Source organism: Castanea sativa, chromosome 12, assembly GCF_040712315.1.
Source record: "Castanea sativa cultivar Marrone di Chiusa Pesio chromosome 12, ASM4071231v1".
NCBI classification, from domain to species: Eukaryota; Viridiplantae; Streptophyta; class Magnoliopsida; order Fagales; family Fagaceae; genus Castanea; species Castanea sativa.
The window spans coordinates 48,557,187-48,581,510 of NC_134024.1; the positions used below are offsets into that span (position 1 = coordinate 48,557,187).

The 24,324-nt window shown below is 33.4% G+C and overlaps 1 pseudogene; it reads right to left on the bottom strand.

Moving 5' to 3' along the window:
* Positions 1 to 9,339: 9,339 nt before the first annotated feature.
* LOC142619075 (TMV resistance protein N-like) lies at positions 9,340 to 21,872 on the bottom strand (annotated as a pseudogene).
* Positions 21,873 to 24,324: the final 2,452 nt, after the last annotated feature.

The following is a 24,324-nucleotide window of genomic DNA, read 5'->3' on the forward strand; positions in this document are numbered from 1 at the left end:
TCTTCTTGTGTTTTCTTTGACTATCAAACCCAACTTTAGCTGCTTTTTCCCCACGTGGGCTCCATCTATGCAGACCTTCGTATGCATAGGAAAATATCCGGAAGCTGTCAAAAAAAAAAAAAAAGGAAATGGAAAACACTCAATTTTATTTGAGGAAACACATCCTCATCTTTCATTTTTTTTATGGAGTTTGGGAACTCTAATGCTCTTTCGAGTCAGTTTGTAAGGACTTAAATTCTTTAATATATGCATTTGTTTACTTGAAAATAAAAAATTGCACACTCAATTTCAAGATTTATTAAAATAATTTATGTGAGTTGTAGAAAACAAATGATAAGTTTATATAAAAAGTTATGAACAAAAAGTCTCCACCTACCATTTATAATCAACAAGTTAAACATGTTATAAAATTGAGTATACAATTGAATGTATTCTTGGATTAATATGAATGAATTACTTGTGAATTTTGATCCCTCTATCTTATTGTGCCCATTCAAAATACAAGTTATTTCAGGATGATATAAAATCAAAAATAAAATGGATTACATGTGAATTTTGGTCATTCATATTGTAGCTATAATTTCTTCAATATAAGATTTTACAATTGAATACAAGTAAGTAATCTGCTTAGTCTTTACGATGAAGTCTCCCCCCTCTCTCATTGTAAAATTACACATTACCATTTCTAAAGACAATGGTGATGGCAATTGGGCCGGGAGTAGATGCAATTATGCTATAGTGCCAATATGTGGGGTGGTTTTAATATGATAAGTATTGTGTAGAAAAGATAACATATTAAACTATATTACGGAGAATTAAATTATATTCATTGAAGTAGTTTTCCTATATATTTCCAATAATTGTACCCTTAATTTTAGGACAATTCACACACACACACACACACAAATATATATTTGTTGTTGTGTTCTAGGCCCTTCTATGTCTAAGTCCTATATTTAAAATATTTGCCTTGTTATTGATATTGTATCATATCAGTATCCAATGTCCATGACACTAGTAGGAATACATTATCTAGTGTTTCTATTCGAACATTTCTGTTTGTCCATGCTCTGTGCATCCATTAAGTGCCAATTAAGTTCAAAATATTGTTATAACACACTAAACTAATCACTGTGGAGACATTTGAAAAAAAAGTATTTAATTAATCTACATCAGTATTATTTTTTTCTTAATTACTCTTCCATTTCTCTCTCTCTCTCTCTCTCTCTCTCTCTCTCTCTCTCTCTCTCTCTCTCTCTCTCTCTCTCTCTCTCTCTCTCTCTCTCTCTCTCTCTCTCTCTCTCTCTCTCTCCAAATTGTTTTTTCTCATTTCACCTTTCTCACGTTAAGATCCAAACAAGTTCTAAAATATTCACATGTAAGTGCCAGAGTTGATTAAGTAGTGAAGTTCCACATTGAATAATCATAACAAGAGTGAATGATTAATATAACATAATTGGGTCTAAACTCATTGGCTTAAGAATTTAGGTTAAATTATGTCCTAATATGTTCATCTTATCTTACTAATCAATTGGAGTCTCCCCAACAACGAGGAACTTAAGAACCTATTTAACACATTGAAGAATGTGAAGTATGGGGATTCAAGATGCAATGTGAAGCATGGGGACTCAAGATGCAACATTAATCACCAATCATGCATAGAAAGGTTTGATGTGGCCCACAAAAGCTATATTCTTACTCTAATTGAGTGATTGCTTTAAAGTTAATAGTTTATAGTTCCATTTATGTTGGGAGATTGTCTCATCATCCAATGGTGAGATGGAAAGTTAATAGGATTTACTAGTTGAAGAAGGAAAAATTAAATTGATTATTTTTGGGTTGTCTTCGTGTGGAAGACAAGGCTATTCCTTGAAAGGAGATTTTTGCTTGGGAGGTAATGCAAGGGGAGAAACAACAAAATTTGGGTGTTGTTGACAACAAATTTTGTAAAGCGCACAAATTAATGAGAATTTATGAGACTTTGATTAATTTTGCTAAGTGAAAGCAAAAAAGAATAAGAACTTGCAATGTGCATAGTATTGAAGAAAGAATAATGTTTTGTGGAATGCGCAGTCAAAAAGAAAAATAGTGTGTGAGAGGAAAAAAAACTGTGAAATTTTTCTTGAGCTGTGAGACATACATAAGGTTGATAAATTTGGAATTTTATAATTAATTTTACAATTCTAAATTTTATTTGGAGCATTTCTTGTAGTTTTTTTTTCCCTTTAAGGAGAAATATTTTTTCATGTAAATTCTTGTGTTTGTATCTAATTGGTATTTTGTCTTGGTAATTTTGATGATAATATTAAGTAATTGATTAAAATTGTTAATTGATTGTCTTAATTTCCTAAGTATTTCCTAAAATTATGCTATTTGGCAAAAAATGCATTTTAAAATACAAGCAATCAATTAGTACCATTCTCAATTAAACTAGATACAAATCAGCTACTTTTACCTTAGAAAGATACACGTCCAAAACATGGCCAAACTGGCTGAAATGCGACCACACATTATCAACTCTAGCTTCAATTGCAAAGCCATTCCGCCGTAGATTGTCGTATATCGTCGACCAACGAAGATCAATCAAGAGAGAGAGAGAAAGCGATAGAGCTTTCTGCCATGGTCTTCTGCAAGAGACAGAGCAAGCGGGAGAGAGAGAATGGAGAGAATGTTCTAGATCAAAAGAGATTGGTCCAGTTCCATTTACCTTTAAGCCCAAACAACAAAAATATACCACCAGCCTAACCCAAAAATAATTCTACCATATAAAATTCCCAAACCCAAAATCAGAACTAATAATAATAATAAACCCCATGAGAACATAAATGATTTGAAAATTACTCCAAAACTCCTTGACACCACATAAATATTTAATTTTAGAAATGTTTTCAAGCAATTTTTTAGTTGTTGCATAATTTTTAAACCTAGAATAAATATAAATTATGTCTAAAAATATTTAAATTGTACGTAAAAATAAATATTAAATAATTAATTAATAGTTATAACCCAGACGTGTCGTGCTCCCAATTTTTCAAGAATTGATGTACCCCATACCCATACCCATACCCATATCCGAGTCTATGCAACTTAACAGTCCTCCTCCTCCTCCTCCTTCTCCACTGCTTTTGCTTAACACCGACAACTTGGTTGTGTTGACTATAAAACCAGTTGGGTCCCGCATAAAGTAAACCTATGGCCTTCAATTTCAATGCCACCAGGAAGATCAAAAGGTGTAGGGAAGCTAAGTATCTATAAATGTATGAGATAGGTTTTTTTTTTTACAACAAAGATAGGAGTTTTATTGAATCAGATAAATATTACTAGTAACACCAGGCCAACGTAACACAGATATTAAAATATTGACTTGGCATGGGTATGCATGTGAAAGGTCTTTGACCAAACTTACGAAACTATGCATACAACGAAACAACCACTACCACTGGTGTACATATTCTATTCATTGGCAGAGCCTTTGTTAGTCTTGTAGCAGTGTCATTGCCCCTCTAAGAGGGTTGTTGGGGTGGGTTTGTTTTCTGTCAAAAATGTACCTGTTTCGTGCATTCCAGATGGCCCATGAGACTACAACCCACACTTCCATTTCGTTCTTTGTCAACACTGGTGCCAGTTCTCGCACCAAACCATAGAAGTCCTCTGCATATAAGCTTCGTTTTTGCAACTTCCCTTCCACCATCGCCTATACATTTCTAGCCATGGGGCATCCCCAAAGAGTGTGAGCCACTGTCTCATCGTGTTTCTGACAGATTGCACATGCCGGGTCCAGTGGGGTCTTCTTTCAACATAGATTCAAGCGGGTTGGTAGTATGTCAGAGCACGCCCGCCAGACAAACGTTTTAACCTTGGGAGGTACCTGTAGTTACCAAATACGATTCCACAGCCTTTCATCCCTTTGTGCCGAAGAATGCTCCACCTGTTCAGCTTGCCTCATACGGATCGCTACTCGATAGGCCAATTTAACCGAGAATACGCCCTTCTTATTTTCCTTCCATATTAGCTTATCTCGGTCAGTTGTTGTACCCAGATTGCAGAGTTGAATCTCTGCCACCGTGTTAGGCATGAACGTATGGGATAGTTAAGGTTTAGAAATGGGTTTTCAAGGAAAGTGGGTTTAGATTGGTTTACTATCCATACATTGGTTGCCATTATTGTAACAACAACGGACATTTTAGTGTTAGAGATTTAAATGACGAAAGTGTAAAGAGAATAACACAATATTCACATGGAACGCCCTTCTGAATAAGCAATAAGAGTGAAAAACCACAAGTAAGACAAGGAATCTTCTACCTCTAGCCATTAGTATTACTGATATAGGAAAATGGTGAAAAATGAACAATATCTCATAGTGGTGAATTGTGCTCTTTATGGAGTTGAATCCCCCTCCCCTTTATAAGTCAATGGAGGAGGTGGACCCCTTACAAATGCTTAATCCTTATTGGCTATGAATACAATACAAAAACATTTTCTAAAATTGGGGAAATGTGAAAATAACCCTTAACATCCCCAAAATGACAAAAGGTATGCACAATCAGCCATTAAGCAATAGTTCTACAAGAACTTCTTGATGTTACCCTGCATTTCAATGAGCACGTCTAGAAGCCACTTGAGCATATGCCATTCCCCACTTATCCTTTAGTCCATGACTACAAGAAGAAAAGGGAATTGTACCCTTTGCATAAGCTCTGAACTTTGGCATAATTCCCTAAAATAGGGAAGAAAATACACTGAATTTGATCTAAAAGACAACCTCTATTAGCCTCTACAATTATATATGTGTGTGTGTGGCCACAAGTGATGTACTAAAATGAATTACCAAATACAATTGGAAAAGGGCTGCTCTTCAGACCATTTCTGTAATGGTCTATATTCTCAACTAAATACTAGAACATGTGAACTATATTCAGAAGTAATAAACATATGAAATTCCCCAAGTTGTGTCTATACTCACAATTTTGCTTTTGTTAGAGAATCCATGTTCTAAATGTCAAACCAAATAATATCCTCAAAAATTTTGAATTTTCATACAATAGAAGTAAAAGCAACAGTATTATGAGATGAAAAAAATGTATCGCCTTTGACACTAGAAAGCAAGAGAAAAAAATAATTAAGAGTTCAAAAGGATTAATTACCGGAGCTTTTTTGATAAATGATTAATTACTAGTGCTATTAGAGGAAAATCAGTCTTGTTGATGCTAAGCACATAAGAAGACATTTGGATTAAAAAAATCCCGCAGGTCTTTTTCTTTGGCATTCCAATAAGATATAAATCCTTTCAACAATTTACATCTACTATGAGGAATAAAGAAAGTGAATCATTTTCAACAAAATCTCTTTGAACTTGGCTGAAGAATATAGTATAGTATAAAGGCGATATTGATAAAGTGGTGGATGTATATCAACAACCAAATTCTGCCAGCTGCCCAGCTGGATATGGATATGTTGGATGGGACCATCTCCAAGGATTTTACTAGTTACCAAGCTTCATCTATACACTCCTTAGAGGTTGTAGTATGCATTGAGATGTTAGCTTGCTTGTCTCTTCCATTACCCCATTATAATATTAGCAACTTGCTTTCCTATAAAGACGTCAGATCCTACCCTGAAATTCAACACTTGAGCTGTGAAAAATCCAGCAAAGATAAAGGAAATCTACGCACATCAGCTTCACTAGTAGTCACCACATGAGCAGATACCTTTCTTGAAGTGATGAAATTGCTTCACATCCCTCACAACAATCTCTCTGTTAACAATTTTCGTAATGAACTTAGTTGCTTCATGGCAATTCCCACACACCCTAAGGTTCTTTATGATCAATAATCTGGTTCCAGGCCCTGTGTTTAAGAGACCAAAAGCAATAGCAAGCCACTCACTATGATTACATAACATTTTTTCTTTGACTTCCTCATCAAAGGAATGCAACAAAAATTCAGTCTTAATTTGGGACATATCCAATAGCTCTCATTTCATGATCCAACTTATCCAAAAGTTGCATCATATTTTCATATTGATAATGACTCTTATCTTCCATAAAAAAAGCATGGAATTTCCCTTTCACTCCCACTACACTATACCTTGGCACATTCTTCATCCCAGTCTTTTTTCATGATTTTCTAACACTAGCCACATCATCCAACTTACTCGCCTTTGCATACAAATTCAAAACTAAAGACCCAACTAACGAATGAAGCTCAAACCCACAATCCATTGCTCTACACCAAATTTCCTCCCCTATTTTTAAATCCAAGAACCTCGTACATGCCTTGAGGGCCGCCATGAAAGTCAAGTTATCGTTATCAGTTCTAACACCTTTCAAGATCATTTGATGATATAGATTTAGAACTTCATTCGGGTACTTTTGACGTAAATAGGCTATTATCATGGCATTCCATGCATCTATGCCTCTTTGCCTCTTTGAGGCAATACATCAAATTCTTTTCGGGCAGCTTCAATATCGCCACATGTCGTATATTTTGGGGATTCAGATCCTCTAGAGTTCTTAGGGTACTCTACCAGTAGAGTTCATTAAATCCTAACCACTCTTTAATGATTTAATGGTTTAGATTCTGCCATGTCAGCATTTCATTAATAATATTCTTGAAATAATAAAATAATGTTGTAAACAAAACAATTAAGATGATTGTTAATGAAATGCTGACATGGCAAAATCTAGACCATTAAATCATTAAAGAGTGGTTAGGATTTAATGAACTCTACTTGGTAGAGTACCCTAGGAACTCTAGAGGATCTGAATCCATATTTTGGAGCACACTGCTGTTATTTACCAAAATACAGTGAGCATATAAGTTGATTGGAAATTTTCCATTATCAACTAACAAGAAATGCTTCTCTTGTGGTGATGTGGAGCGTGAAGATTGTCTGCTTTAATTTCCCTTCAGATTGGTCTGGCATGCATTTTCTCTAAAAGCCTGAACTTGATTTGCAGGTTTTACCCTATTTCTTGGATTCATAATTAAGTACTATCTCCAAAAGCATATTGGATTGAGAAGTAGCATGGGAACTTCAAAAGAGGAAGTCTTTCCTTTTTTTTCTTTTCTTTTTTTTTTTTGGTTGAGAAACCTCAAAAGAGGAAGTTGAAAGGCTTTTAGAAAGAAAAGATGCAACTCAAAGAAAAAGAAGAGAAAGCTTCCTAGATAAAGTGGGTGCAAGAAGAGAAGTTGATAAATTTTATTTATTTGGCCCTGCTATTTGGAAAAGTGAATATGTAATTTTTTTTTTTTGCCCCACTGTTATTGAATTTTTAGTTATCCCATTTTCTCCCTAGCATTAATACTCATATAATTATGGTATTAGATAACTGGTCCATAATTATTATGGTATTAGATTTTTATCATACCTATAAATAACGTAGGTTATATTAAGAGTTCCTTCTCCCAAAAAAAAAAAAAGTTATACTGAGAGTACATTTTTTTCCTTCTCAATTATTAGTCATTAAGTCTCTACAATTTTTCCCAAAAAAAAAAAACTCTACAATTATTTTGCCATTGAATAACATGTCATCTGACATAATTGGCTGACATGTATCACTTGAACAAATTGAAACTTGCCACATAGCTTAGTCCATATCACCCTACATTTAATGACTATTTTGTTACATGTCAAGGTTATGTGCATCAGTAAAAGTACATGTGTCATCATTGTATGAATCCACCAATTTTGGGATCCAACTTTTATCTATATTATATATTATATATAAGAGGACTCCCATTTTTGAACTGGACTTTTATGTGATGTAGAAGGGTAACTTCTCTTAGAAATAAGGTCATAAATGTCAAACAAATAACAAATTTATCTATACTTTCTACAACACATACAACTACTATCATTTTGAATTCAAAAAGAAAACTCTTAAAATTTAGACTTTTTTCTCTTCACGTTCATTTTTTTTATTCCCTCAACTTTAGCCATTTTTTATTCTTTTTTCATATGAATAAAACACCTCCAATTGAAAAAAAAAAAAAAAAAAAAAAAAAAAAAAAAAAAAAAAACTAATAGAACTCCAAAATTTTGGTTGCACTAAATTTTCTTTTTTGTTTTGGAAAGAAAAAAAAAAACAAAAAACACAAAAGTCATGCAGATTTTTTGTTAGAGCCATTTCATGACAGAATTACATAATCAACACTAACTAGAAAGGAAGGTTATATTATCGAAAAAAGAATATGATAACTGATTTTTTGGATTACTTTTTTTTTTTTTTTTCATTTTTTAAAAATGAAGTTGCAAGTATCCTCATCAATACTATACAATTATCTTATACCATCTCTTAATTTTTATTGTGTAATAAAACTATATATATATATATATACATGCTCCGGTTAATTTTTGAAATATGTGCAGAACTTGTGGGGAAAGAGTCTGCTCTTCGGCTTCATTTTTTATTTCTCCCTCATCATTACGTTTTTTGGTTGTTTGGTTTTCCTTTTTACTATTTTTCTTTTTCTTTTGTGATTCATGGTTTTGTATTTTGCATCAATTTAGAAATATATCACTTGTTAACTTCAATTCATACACTTAAAATAGAATATCCTTAAGTTCCCTATTTTATGTGAGATGAGGTTCGGCATGGTCGAAAAGAATAGTCTTTTTTACTGGCATATTATTAGCTTGTTTAATAAATACTAGCCTCTACTCTAAAAAAAAAAATTCATATATACTAATTCCTAGGAGTGTGATGAGATTTATACATTTGTGAATGAAATAAATTTTTCATACTGCATCTCATCAGTCCCTTAGGAATTTTGGTGATTGGATAATGCAACCTCAAATTAGTATGTATGATTTTTTTTTTTTTTATGAAAAAAAAAATAGAAGAGCTTCTAAGCATGTGTAACGCGTGTGCATAGATGCTAGTGTTTTATATATATATATATATATATTGATTAGAAGTATACTTCGTCCATTCAAAATTCAATTACAGTCCTTGCTAGTAACACCATCTTCAGTCCCTCCCTCTTGGAAAACCATCAAAAAGAAACAACATAAGTTAATGGACAAAAATGGGTCTGAAAATGGACTAACATCCAAACTCAAATGCATATTGACTAACCCAGAACCACTACATTTTGTTAAATAAAATGACATATATATGATATCAAAATAATGAAACAAGGTACGAAATGCATTAATCAATCCCTGGGGAACTAAGAAACTGTCCTTTTGCTGGGAGGCTGCATTTGCTATCCTCAGTGCTTTATAGCATACAGGTATACTGATCTAAATCTTCATACTACCTAAGAAAGTCATTAAGCTGATTGAGCCGCAATTTAGAAAATCCTTTTGCACTGGAAGTGATAACTCATGTACTAGGTAGCTTGGAATTCAGTATGTGTGGGACTCAAAAGAGTTGAGGACCGTAACAAGTCAACAATCATGAGGAATGCATGAAATCTTTTCCTCAAGCTGGCTCAATTTTGTTGGCTTAAAGAAAAGAAAATCTGCTAAGAGATAGATCCTTTTGGATAATTAGAATTTATCAAAAATTCAATTGGGGCTGGAGGAAACTCCTCAAGCTTAGAGAGTGAACAAGACAGTTTATAAGATCTGTGGGAGATGGAAAAAATATTTTGTAGCTGGATTAATGGCATGCTGATGATATTGTTTACACCAGGTATGGACAGAGTAGTACATGATGCTGCAAGTGAGACAAAAGCTTGTGGTAGCTCATCACTACATTGGTTGAACCACTCTAGAATTTGACGAGAATTATATACAAAGCTTCAATCATAGTCCTGTTGAACAGAAGCATGATGTCCAATGAGAGAGAGAGAGAGACAGAGAGAGAGATAGATGGTACTTTCAAAGGAAATACACTTATTTATTACCAGTAAATCATTTTGGTGGAGTTGAATATCAGGGTGTTGGTCCTCAAAAATCAAAATAAATGCTATGTCTACTGATCTGCTCTGGATAAATGGGTCTTCTCAACCTTCCAGAATATAGGTCCTCATAGGAGCAACAAGACTCTTGATTATCATTTGGAATATCACTTGCTACTGATTGATGGATGAGATCCACATTGTGATAAGTCTCTTTAGAGCATTTAATGATTGTTTACCCAAACTCTTCCTCCTCTTGAGGGTATAATAAACCTTACCCACACTTCTGCGCCATCAAACCTGGGAAGTCACTTACAGCTGAAACCTCAATGTGACTGCACTGAAACATAAAAAATCTGAGAATGATCCACAAGTTATGTTGTAAAAGCCAAATATATCCCTCCATATCTAACTTAGATATGGAGGGCCTAACTACGTGAAGTTCCCTATAGTGATGCAATAGACTAGGGAAGATTCTAGGCTACCTTTCTTACTATCCAAATGACCACTAATGTGGTGGGAAGTCTTAATCAAGATTCACTTATGATCAGATGCTCATGAAATGAAAATAAAGCACATAGAGCTAGTCCTTTCCATTTACTGAAATATGTAAGTAGCTGGATAGACAGAGAAGGGGCGGTACTTTGATGGCTGAGAATTCACCTTCAGGGAGAACACTTATATATGGAGAATGGTTGATTTGAGAATGATTTTAATGGTCTAAAATATTATTCCAGTACATCTTCACGAATGATGTCCCAATTATCATAAAGTGAAGCCTTACTGAATTTGCCAAATCTGTTGTGCATCTTCTTTGTATACAAGACGGAGCCTGTGCTTCTGCACCATCTATCCTGACCAGTCGCTTACAATTGAGACCTCTTATGGATCCAATGACTCTCCCTGCAGTGACAGCAGTAACTTCTACACCATCAGCCCTCTTTGGAGAGTGAAGACACTAGCAGAAACAAATAACAGAATTAACAAACAAAAAGGTGTTCCTAGGAAGGGATTTCATCTAATGATAAACATCATGTTTATAGATTGATCTAGCATTTAAATACATATTGATTCAGACAGAACCGTTAAATAAACTCATAGCCATAGGATGTCAAACATTAAGTTGACAGGTCATGAAGGACAATATTCAACTTTGGAAAAATTGATTGACAGGAAAAAAAAAACAGAGGAAATATATAAATAACATAAATATTAAAAGAAATGCGAGTCAAAGTTATCCATGGAAAATTTATATCTTACCAGATCACAAAGAAAAGAAGAAATAAATGAGATCTTTCATATTATTCTATAAAAGAAGACTAAAGAAAGCAGCCGTGCAAGTAGCGGAGGTTAATTCTAAAACTAGTTTTCCATTGTCTTTAAGAATGGCATCAAGGGGTTGTTTCTGTCCTCAAGGTGAACTTCCTAGTCAGAGCTTCTAGTTCTACTAGGTCTTGCTTCATAATTTCAGTTTTGCATTTTTCTTTGGCTATTATCAATCATCAATTGATGAATGAGATCCCAATTATCAGGTAAATAGGCCAAGCAATGCCTTATTGTTTGTGTAAACTCTACATATCAGCATGTTAGAACTTACAAGACTAACCCACACGATTACTTAAAAGCATAATTTCCACAGGTTTCTAATCAACCAAACAATGGGTGGTGTGGTATGGGGTCAAAATTAAAAAAGAGAAAAAGAAGGGTCCTTTAAGTTTTAAGTAGTTGTCCTAATTTTAAATGATTTTAAAAAAGGTAAATCAGATCTCTAAACATAAGCGACCAAGTTGCATTAGTTGTATTTTAGTCAACAAGAAAACTTTGCAAATAATTTTATCACCTTTACTGAAATCTAATTCACTTGCAAACCCCCAAAGCCCCCAGCCAGTGCTGTAAGATCCGTAAGAGGGAGAAAGAGGTGCCTTAAAAAAACCAGAGAAAAAAGGTTTACCAGCTGTGCAGATTCATCAAAGTTTCCACTTTCACTAGGATTCCTCTTCTTCACAATAAGAGTCACCTTGTTGTTGTGTGCATAAATTCCCAAACCAATTTTCAATTATCTATGGTACTCTATCCACTTTGGGTGTGGTTGAACATCATTAAAGGTACCTTCTGCACTAGATCCAGCCCCACCCCCATCTTAGTCATCATGCCTTTGCTTAATGTTGGTGTCTTTTCCTGAATCATCAAAATCATCCTCATTAGGAATGATTACACAGCAGCTACACCCAGCCTTAGTTTGTTTGAGATCTTCAATGACTTGCTCAAATACCAAATGGGCACCACATTTTGTAACCTCCAAACCTGGACCGAAGGTTTGTAATGTAGCCTCAATCTGACTGAATTCATTAGCTTTGACTCAATTCAATTATTCAAACCAGTCCTCTCCGAAGAATGTTAAGGGATAACATTCCAGCCAAATATGATACGATTCAATCTTTACGAAGTTCCTTGGATAAAGAAGATCCACTTCACCAGATTCATATCTGCTGGCTTTAATGAAACATTGAAGCTCATGCGTATATCTCATATATCCTAAATCGTCAGTACAAGGAAGTTGGTCAAGTGGATAATGCAAGCAGAATACAAAAATAATGCACAAAGCAATATCCACATGATATAAAATCAAATTGTGATGTCCTTAAAAGAAGTTCATGGATCTAAAATAAAATAATAAAATAAGAAAGATATCATGTAGGACAGGACTCCATCAGAAAATTTAATTGACAGGAAAATTGAACAGAGCAAACACAAATTGCATAAAATTATTTTTTTACAAAAAATGAGGGAATGCTAATGTGAGTTAAATGTATCCATGGAAAATTCAGATCTCACCAAATCACAAAGAAAAGAAGAAATAAATGATATCTTTTATACAAATCTATGACAGAAGGAAGAGCACAGAAGTAATGAAGGAAATTGTGCAAGTACTGAAAAGGTTATTCTAGAGCTTGTTTTCCCTCGTCTTTAAAAATGGATCAAGGGGTTTTCTTGGACTCTCAAGGTGAAATTCCTCATTAGAGCTTCTAGTGCTACTAGGTATTGCTCATAATTATAGTTTTATATCTTTCTTTTGCTATTGCTAATCATCGACAGACAAATGAGACACCACTTATCAGATAAAGAGGCCACACAATGGCTTATTGTTTGCTAAAACTACATATCACCATGCTGTTAGAAGAGTAGCCCACGATTCTGCACTATCAAGGTTGGCCAATTTCTAGCAATTGAATCTTCTTTGCTAGAAATTGAGGCTGATGTATCTTCTAGTAGTCTAGCCTTATTTTGATATTATTAATATATTTCAAGCAGTAATGAGTTTGTATTGTGATTATGATTCTATTTATTAAGAGCCAAACTCCCTTCCAAAGTGAACTTGAAGCAGGTAGATTTAGAAAGCCCCTTCTTAAAATTTAGAATCACAATGAGAAATTGAATACATAAGCACTAAAAACCAAAAGTCCAACCCCTCTCTCACAGCCTGCACACCTTCCACCTTAGCCAAGCCAAGGAGCATACCACTTCATAATTGTGCAATGTACCAGCCATATAAACTACAAAATTATCTCAAACTTAAATATAACCAAAATTGAACATCAAATTACAAAACAACATGATAACTGGTAGCTTTTACCTGTTGAATCAGAGCCACCATAGGGGCAAGAAAGACACAAGTTCTTCTGGGGCATAGCTCCAACTGGTGCGTTCAAAAAGCATATATACAAAACAATATAACCTACTATTAGTTCTCCTGCTTTTATGGTAAGGAAAGATATTCTAGCATAGCCAAACATAACTGGCATGCTTGAGCCATGAGAAAGCATAAAACATAGTATTTCTTCACTCATCCAGTTTCTATGAAAAATATAGGATAAGAATTTTTTTTTTTTTTTTTTTTTTATGTTTCAAAGGAAACCCAGAATTTAAATTTAAATGTTCCAAAATTTTCTAATCAGCCAAACTGAACAAAATCAACAAAATTCTTCATAGCCTCAGAAATCATCAAGAATACAACTGAAAAAATCATTGACTCCATTTTCAAATTTCGAAAGTTTCCACACAATCAGAGTTACCTTATGTGCATAAATTCCCAATCCAATTTTCAATTAGATTAGGGTGCTCTATCCACTTTGGATGTGGTGTTTCTGGTTCATCATCGGACTCATCCTCAGAATAAGGAGTGATGATGCAACTGCTAGACCCAGCCCCAGCCATAGTCTGTTTGAGATCTTCTATGTCTTGCTCGTATACCACATGGGCTCCGCATTTCGTGACCGCCAAGCCTGGACCTTTCGATTCAAATGTAACCTCAATTTGGGTGAATCCATTAGCATCCACTCGATTCAAATTTTCTTCCCAGTCGCTTCCCAAGTGTCTAGAGGGAATGTATTCCAGCCAAAGCTGATACGATTCAATCTTACCAAATTCCTCCGATAAAGGAAGGATCACTTCGGTAGATTGATGCCCTTTAGCTTTAACGAAACAACAAACCTTATGCGTACTTATCATATATCTAAATAAACAAATAAATCATAATGTTTAGAACTTCAAATGCGAGAGAGACAGAGAGAGAGAGAGAGACCTGACTGATATAATGTCTTAGAATTGTTGACAATAATTTACCGTAGCCTTGACAACAATTCACCGTAGCCATGTGTTCCTCCACTTCCTCTTCCTCATACAAGAACACCCTCTTCCACAAAATCTTTCCACTAATATGGCTTAAGAGTTAAGAGCATTCGCATCGTAACATTATTCTTATTCATTAAAAAATCAAAAATCAAAATGAAATAAATGGGGTGAGTTTTCTCTTTATGGCATTTACTACATTTTTCCAATTCCAGTATTGTTGTAAAATCAAATGGAAAGAAGTAAATTTGGGCCATTTTTCACCAAAGAGTTTAGTCTTTTCTCAGGCCAGCCATGTGATTTCTTTTTCCCACAACATAAGTGAACAAAAAATAAATAAAAAAATGCAGATGGTTGAAATAAAAAAATGCAGATGGTTGAACTCAAATGAAAGCATATGCCAATGAATTTAAAAAAGAAATATATAGCTACAAAAAAAAGATCCGTAAAAGGGAGAAAGATATCAGTGACTTACAAAAAATTAAGAGGAAAAAGATCATCAGCTGTACAGATTCATCAAAGCCACAACTTTCACTGGGATTTCTCATCCTTTCAATCAGAGTTACATTGTCCTTGTGTGCTCAAATTCCCAATCCAATTTCCCAAACGTGGAATGAATCTTTCAATTAGATTAGAGGTACCTTCTCCGCTGGTTCCATTCTCATTCCTATAATACCCATTATGGCTTTCACTTAGTTTTGGTATTTTTTTGCTGAATCTTCCAAATCATCCTCATAAGGAGTGATACTACAGCTGTTGTTGCTGCTACACCCACGCATAGTTTGGTTCAGATCTTCATTGTCTTGCTCGTATACCCAACGGACCCCGCATTTTGTAACCTCTAATCCTGGACCGCCGGTTTTAAATTCAATTTCAATTTGACCCAATCCATTAGCATCTACTTGCCTCCAATTTTCTTTCAATTTCTGATTGAATGATTTATAGGGAACGTAACCCAGGTAAAGATTATACGATTCAATCTTACCAAATTGTTCCGAAAAATAAAAGTAACTAAGTGTCGATTTGCTTTCATCTCCGTTGGCTTTCAAGTAGCAGTGAAGACTATGCGTTAATATATAACCACAACCATTCTCATAACCATCATCATCATCATCTGAAGAAAGTTGGTGAAGTGGATGATGTTGGCGGAGTACAAAAACTGCACACACAGCGACTCCCTTCAATTTATCTGAAGGCACTTGCAAATTCACTGAAGTCCCCACACTTTGATGCCTAAACCATTTCAGAATTTCTCTTCCAGGAATTATAAATTCACAAATGGGTTCATCTCCCTGAAACATACAAAATTACAAAATCATTATATTTAGATTCTCACAAGCAAGAGAGAGAGAGAGAGAAGAGAGAGAGACCTTAAATTGAATGTGGTGTCTTAGCGTTGTTAATAACATGTCACCGTAGTCTTCATTGTTAATCAATTTAACACAATTGAGAAGACAGAGTTCCGGATAAGGACCATCTTCAAATCTTAATGGTAATATTTCCAGTGAGGTACAACCATCTGCATCAATATACTCAATATTTAATGGAAGCTCTGGCAAAGATCGAAGATGTGTGCAACCACACAGACGAAGAGTCTCCATATTAGATAGTCGAGTGGTACTCTCAGGGAGACAAACAAAATTATTTCCCCTAAGATCTAATTCTGTTAAAGAGGACAAACAACCAAGACCCTCAGGGATTGCCTTAAGATTGCAATAACTTAGATTCAATTGGGTCAAAGACCATAAATTAGAAAGAGAATGCCCTAACATGCCTGTGGGGTCTACTCTTCTTTTTTGCATTAAAGGAAAACTGATGAGTTTATTTGATGATGCAGATGATAAGCCTTCACATCGATGAAGAGATAGTAGTTTGAGATTTTTCAAGAGAACAAACGAAGAAGGTAATTCTGTTATAGCAGTTTCACTCACATCTAGCTCCTCAAGACCTTTGATATTTCCCAAATGCTCTGGCAGTTTATTAAGTTTTGAGCACCCAGATAAAGTGAAAATTTTTAGAGACATCGAACAACAACAGGCATTTGAAAGACTTGAAAGGTTTTTGCAGTCTCTTAGATCCAATTTAATAAGTCCAGTTAAATACTCTGTTGATAATGATAAATCTTTTATAGCAGTCCCGCTCAAACAAAGTTCTAACAAATGTGGCATATTTCCAACAATTTCTGGAAACTTCTTCAGTCTTGAACAACCAACAAGATCAAGAATTTCTAGTGCTTCCAAGCTGATCTTGGGTGGAAGGCTCTCAAGGCACTTGCAACCATTTAGATCCAATTGAATAAGACATTTGAGATTTCCAAGAGATGCATGAATCTTGGATAGTCTTATACAACGTTGAAGAATCAATTGCTTAAGCTTTGGGGCTCCACTAAGGTCTGGCATCTCAATCAAGTTTTGGGAGTCACTTAGATCAATAAGTCTTAACTCATCTAAATTCTGTTATAAACCAAAAAAAATTATTAGATAAACTCAAGTATTAATGAAAAGGAAGAAAATACACATTTTCTTGAGTGAAAATCTTACCATAATTCCTTTCCATAGGTGTTTGATGCGACTGCAACGCATTCTGAGTTCAACAAGTTTGTTTGGTTGAAAACTAGTTGGCATGGATTTTAAAGGATATCTGTACCATTCTATAAAGCGTAACTCATTAGAAAGATAACTAAGACCTTTTGGAAGTTGCACATTACAAATTTTAAGAAATCTCAATTTAGTCATCTTTGTGAAGGCTTCAGCACTCAAGCTTTCCTCTTTTTGATTAGGTGTGTTTAGCTCTATGCCTTTAACTGCAACCGTTCCCTAATAACCAAGAACAGTAAAATAAGAATTATTAGAAACCCTTGGAAGAATATGTAAAAATATATTTACTTCTCTACGTTTAGGTAAAGAATGTCAACTTACAGTATTATTCTTCAATGTATGAAGGACATCCTCACAATGCCACAACCTACTACGTCCACCCGACTCATTAGGGGATTCATGAAAAACAATTTGTTGACCCATTTCTTGTAGCAAATCGTGCATGCACAAATCTCCATTTTTATTAATGGTTATGAGAGACATGTCCATAAGGACACCAATATTGTAGTCTGGATTATAACCAAAACTTTTTAATATATCTCTTACACAATCTTTATTCTTTTGTTTGAAGAAACATGCAATATCTAAAAAATAATTCTTTCTGCATATTCGTTAGCGCATCAAAACTTATTTGAAGAACATCCAAAATTTCTTTACTAGGTTCTGCTTTTAGTTTATCTATGGCACTTTTCCATTCATCTATGCTTTTGTTAGACAACAAAGAACCTAAGGTGTTAAGAGCTAACGGAAGGCCCTTAGTGTAATTCACAAAATACCAAGACAAACCCACATAATTTTCTTTAGGATGGAGGTTTTTGAAAGCACTCAAACTGAAGAGTCTCAAAGCTTCATTGTCATTCAACTCCTTTGCAGTATATATGTAATCCACACCACATCTTCTCAACAAATGGTTATTTCTACTTGTTATAATGATTCTACTCCCTGGACCAAACCAATTATGGTTCCCAACCAATGCCTTTAATTGTTTTTCTCCATCAACATCATCAAGAACAATAAGAACCTTTTTACCACGCAGTCTATTCCCTATGATTTTGATCCCCTCATGAACATTCCCTAAATTTATTTCTCTTTCCCTAAGGATGTTAGAAAGAAGTTGTTCTTGTAAAGAAACTAGATGTTGATTTTTAGTTTTTTCTCTTACATCAGCAATAAAGCTACTAGCTTCAAAGTTGCTTGAAATTCTTTCATAAATACTTAGTGCAAGAGTTGTTTTACCTATTCCACCCATCCCACAAATCCCTACAAAGCGAACACCATCTGACCCCTCATCTAAATATAAGTCCAACATTTCCCTCACACGAGATTCTATTCCAACAAGTTCATTGGAAATAGTACTTTGGAATACAAGATTCAATTCGCTAGATATCCTTTCAAGGATTTCTTGGATAACTATTGATTCATGCCTGCAAAGAAGATAGCATAGCAATAATTTTGATGACTGTATAATATAGCATATATATAGGAGACAAAACATTCAAAATAGAAACTTAATTCGTTCAGTAACAAAAGGGTAATTCAAAAGGTGTATAATATAGCACCGTAATTGGGGTTTGACACTTTGACTTGTTGGCACATCATAAAATCTAAATGAGAACCATGTGTTTTCTTCTAACTATAATAGTTTAATGAGTTGAGTGTGGCTAATTTAAATAAGTAATTTTTTTTTTTCATTTCCTAGATTTTAATTTTCACACCATTTCTTTAATCTTCACAATAAGGAAAAAGATATAATCAAGGGACCTATTAAAGTATTTACTATATATTTTTGCTTCTGGCTCTTTACTTGTCCAAAACATTGAACTGATCATCAAAAAAATTCGGCAAGAAACGTAAATTTGTGAGACAACGATTGAGGCTAAAAAGACTAGGCACAGCCATCATTAGTCATAGTGATAACTGATCAGTGTTATAGTCATGGTTGTGGATGGTCATTAATTGTTAAGTTTAGCCCATGACGAGAGAGGTTTAGAGCCTTACTGGTTTTGAAATCACACATAGTCCTAAAGAAAAAGAAGGAGGTGCACTAATTTATATATGAGTTTGGCTTACTCCAAGTACTTTTTTATCTAGACATTTCCTTTTGTTTGAAGTATACAATGACTCTTATTTTAAAAAAGAAAAAGAAAAAATATACAATGGAAAGTGATAGTGAGTTTCAATTTCCACAATTTATCTAGTTAGTGAGTGATGTGATAGTTTTTCATTAAATCAAAAGAAGATTCCAATTAAAAATGTATTGGAGGTAATCCAAAACTTTTATACATATATAATGTATTATATCTAAAAGCTGAAGCGTAGTATTTATTGTTACTACGCTTCTATTGAGCCACCTTACCAGTAGCCACATCATCTACATATTTCCAGCTCTCTCTTTCTTATTTTTAGTTCTTTTTCTTCTTATTAATTTCCAATTTATTATTATAATTTCTTTAACCTTTCTCCTCCATTTTACCTTTTCATCTTCCCACTACTATCTACTTTAATATCACTCTTCCTCTATACAGAGCTTGCCCACTCAAAAATGTTATTTCTCTCTCTCTCTCTCTCTCTCTCTCTCTCTCTCTCTCTCTCAATTTTTTTTTCCATTTTTTGGTGGATTTTTTTTTCTTGCATCTCTACTTTAGGTTGATTAATTTTTGTATTCTTTGGAACTTTACTTTGGGTTGATGTGATTTAGTTCCGTGGTGTTTTTAAGTTGTTACCTATTTTCTTTTATTTGATGTCATAGATATTATCATATTGCATTATAAAGATAGTATATACGAATATAATGTTAGTCTATTTTATAACATGACTTAGATAATTTGGTATTTATTACTATATCTTTTAATTACACTTTTTTTCTTCTCATTTTATTTTCTATAAATTTGTTATCATCTCTCACATTCTCTTGTGAAAAAAATAATTACTCTCTCTCTCTCTCTCTTAATTTTTTATTCTTTCTTGTAACTTTAATTTAAGTTGACGAATCATTGTGTTTTTTTATTTATATATTTATTTTTTTATAACTCTATTTTGGTTAATATGTTTTGGGGTTGTATTTTTGAGTTCCCCATCACAAGTAGTCTTTCTTCCTTTTATATCTTTGGTTTGATTTTTGTTTGAGTTAATACTTAGTTATTTTGGAAGTGAAAGTTTGAATTTATATCAAAACATAACATTGGATACACATTTGAATGTGCCTATCAATTATTTGAGTAATATTAAAAAGTAATTTTGTTATGAGTTATGATTATCATGGTAATTTCCCTTAAGAAAATGAGGAATTTACTCACTTATTTGAATCTTAAAAAGTTTAGTTGTACAGAAGAAAAAAAAACATAGACACTATAACATAATTTCAAAGTATATGGATCAACTCATAGAGGAATAATATTAATTAAACACACCAAAAATAATAGAATGATATATAGGTAGAGATAAAAAGACGAAAAATTATTTTAGAAATTGTTTAATTTTTAGAGAGAACAAATATTTTCAACAAATTTTAGAAAACATAATAATATATTATATTACAATTACAAAATAATTATCTATTCCCACTCACATGAATTTGTGACTAGTTATATTAAAAGAAGTAATCCTACATTGAAATTAAAAGAAGTAGGAAGGTGTGTTAGTCCCTATAAATAGAGTGGTGATGTAACTTTGTTGAGTGTGTGTGTAATAGCTAGAAGCAAAGTTTTGCCTTGTGAAAGGAGTAAAAGCTATTCGTTCATGTAATCATGTCTTACCCCTTAGATAAAGTCTAGCATGTTAAATGGGACCTTTACCCCAAGCGTTTTGGAAAAAGTTGTTGAAAGTATATATGTTTAGTCATTGACAAATCGATTATATGCTTGAAGAAAGAGTAGCATCGCACGAAAGAAGGCACTGACAAAAGTTTCTCTAATTTGATTGGGCTAGAAAAAGTAAATAAAATTTGTCATGTTAATCTATGGAAAACTCGGCAAGGTTTAGTGTAGAAAATTATGATTTTGATATTAATATGAACAAAATTACTCTAAAAAGAGACAAATGTTACCTATCATGCAAATGCCATCCGGATATATGACCAACATCTTTCAAAGCAGCTTTCCATGCTTGCACCTCTTCTGTGTTAACTTTGGTATCCTCCTCATGTTTAGCAAAGGCTTTAGTAAGATTGCCACTCTGGTTTCTTACATCAGAGGGTTCCATATGATAAAAGACAGGTAAAACTGTCAATTTGGTCTTCTCCATGCATTCAACAATTTTTGCTAGTTCGGTTAGGCACCACCTTGAAGAAGCATAGTTTGTTGAGAGAATGATGATAGCATACTTGGACTCTTCTATTGCTTTCAAGAGCTCTAGAGAAATATACTTTCCTCGCTCAAGTTTCTCATCATCCCTGAAGGTGATAATACCTTTTTGTTTTAAAGCAGTATAGAGATGATCTGTGAAATTCTTGCGGGTGTCAACACCGCAAAAACTGAGGAACACATCGTAGTTCCATTGAGGGCAAGAAGAAGAAGATGATGATGAAGAAGTTGAAGAGGGGGAGGAGGAAGTTGCTTGTGTGGCCATGGATGCAATTGGTAACTTACTAGCTTGTTGAGCGATATGTAGCAGAGAGTGTTGTAAACTTAGAGAATGGGAGCAACTATAAGAGACTCTAAAGTTTCTCTAGCAAGGCTTTGGTTGGTGATATATGCAATCGTTTCCCTGCTTTGCACGTCCTGAAAAAGTAGTCAAAACGAGTGAATTTTCAGGTGACCAGCTATGAACTTTTTTTTTGGTTCAAGACCAGCTATGAAATTTCCCACTTGCTTTTGTTTTGTCTATCAAGTTGGCCATTTTCACACCATAAAGTCTGGTTTTTTCGTTCTTGTTCTGACCATCCCAGGCAAGTTAAGTCAGTGACATTTCACATTTGTCACTGTTTTTTGGACTTTCAAACCCAACTAAATTTATTGTTTTTTCACTTGGGTTCCACGACCTTTTGTTTCTTCTTTATTTTATTTCTACTATCAAACCAGCAACTTTTGTAGCTATTTTCACGTGGGCTCCATTTGTGCAGACTTCCATGTGCTTGCACATGAAAATACCCGGAAGCTATCCAAAATAAAAGAAAAAGAAAACACTTAGACATATGGAAGAGGAAGACAAGGGCCACTTTCACAATTGCACTCACTCAAAATATCACAATTTATCAAAATGGTCTACCGTTGAGTCGTGAAAAAAAGGGTGATAAGTTGATTTAAAAAATGGTAAACAAGTTTCTACCTTATACCACTCAAATATATTGTAAAATTGAGTATAAAATTGAATTTTTACTTATATTTATTTGAATGGATTACTTGTCAATGCTAGTCACTCTCTAGGTTATTTTTGCTAAATAATACTCTTTAAAAAAATAATAATAAAGGACAAAGTTTACTTGCAGCTAATGGCTACAACTTCTACTGAAAAAATTAGCATGTTTATATATTTTGAAAGTCTATTTGCTAGAGTGCTTGTTCTTTATGTTCTTAACATGCATATTAAATTTCATGTTAATCAGACATTATTTTCTATTCAATCTATAAATTTATTTTTAATGCATAATTTTAGATTACAAAAACTTGAAATTTAAACATTTGATTAATGATATAGCTATTGATTTTTAATCTTTTGAAAGATATAAGAAGAAAATGTTATCCAACGGCACATTAATCAACATTCACATCTAATAATAAAATAATTAGTAGAGTTAGAGCCTTTGGCAAACTTTATCCTAAAATAAAAGGAAATTGTTAGCAAGAAAAAACTATAAAGATTAAATGATATATGTACTTCTCTATTAATCAAGTGGCTATCCACTTTGCAGCTATAATTTCTTCAATACAATAATGCAGTAATACTATTATGCCAATAAGTGAGGTGATCTTAATAAGATAATACCTGGTAGAAAAGAAAACAAATTGGATTATAGTAAATAGAATTTTACTTATTCATTGATGACGTAGTATTTCTATATATCTTCTTATGCTTCACTGCTTTTTCTTTATTTTTTCTTCGTCTTCTTCTTCTTTTGTTTTGTTTTTTTTTTTTTTTTTTTGACTATCAAATCCAATTTTAGCAGCTTTTTCCCCACGCGGGCTCCATTTTTGCAGACCTCTGTATGCTTAGGAAAATACAGCTATCCAAAACTCCCCTCCCAAAAAAAAAAAAAAAAAAAAGAAAAGGAAAAGGAAAACACGTAGAAGTGGAAGGTCACATCCATAAGAAATCTAATTTTTTCTTTTCTAAAAAAAAATTGTATGAGGAACCTCATCCTCACGTGGAAGATGGGTCAAAATTTCATTTTCTATCACCTATCAATTGATTTTTTATTAGAGTCGGTGGGCATCCCACTATAAATTTTCGCATAAAGTCTTTCTTCTTTATTTATTCTCAAACCAACTTTTGCTTTTTTCATGTGGACATGGGCTCCATCTGGGCAAACCTTCACATGCACAAGAAAGTACTTGGAAGCTATCCAAAACAAAATAAAAGGAAAACGGAAAATGCTAGGAAAACAGCTGGAAGGTAAGGGCCACTTTGCACACGAAATCTAATACAAAATGAACTCACTCAATATTATAATTCATTAAAATCTGGGTACTTTAATTGAGCAATAATATCTTTATTTTTTAGAAAAATATTAAAAATAATAAAAAATTTATTAATAAAATACTAGTTCAATAATAAATAAATGAATAAATATTTTTTTTGTGATTGAGCCTAACTTTAGCTGCTTTTTGAACGTTGACTCCATATGTGCAGACCTCTATATGCATAATAAAATGCCTGGAAGCCATCAAAAAAAAAAAAGAAAGAAAAAAAAAGAGAGGAAAACACTCAATTTTGTATGAGGAACCACATCCTCATGTTTCTTTTTTTTTTTTTTTTTTTTTGGAAACTCTAATGCTCTTTTGAGTCGGTTTGTAAGGATTTAGGCTCTATTTGATTAGGGTGTTTAATCAATAGTTTTTTAGTATTTAAACACTAAAAACTGTGAGTTAAAAAAAAAAAAACACATTTGGTAAATGTGTTTTTTACTAGAGTGTTTGAGTTACATTGCTCATTTTAAGGTGTTTAAACACAGAATTTAGAAAACTCATCTTACCAGTTTTCAGTTTTTAAATAACGTTGTTCAATAGCACTTTTGTAAATATGTTAAAAACCATAGGGCCAACTTGATTAAACAAAACAGAAATTGACTTCTCTCTCCTCAAATAAAAAAAATA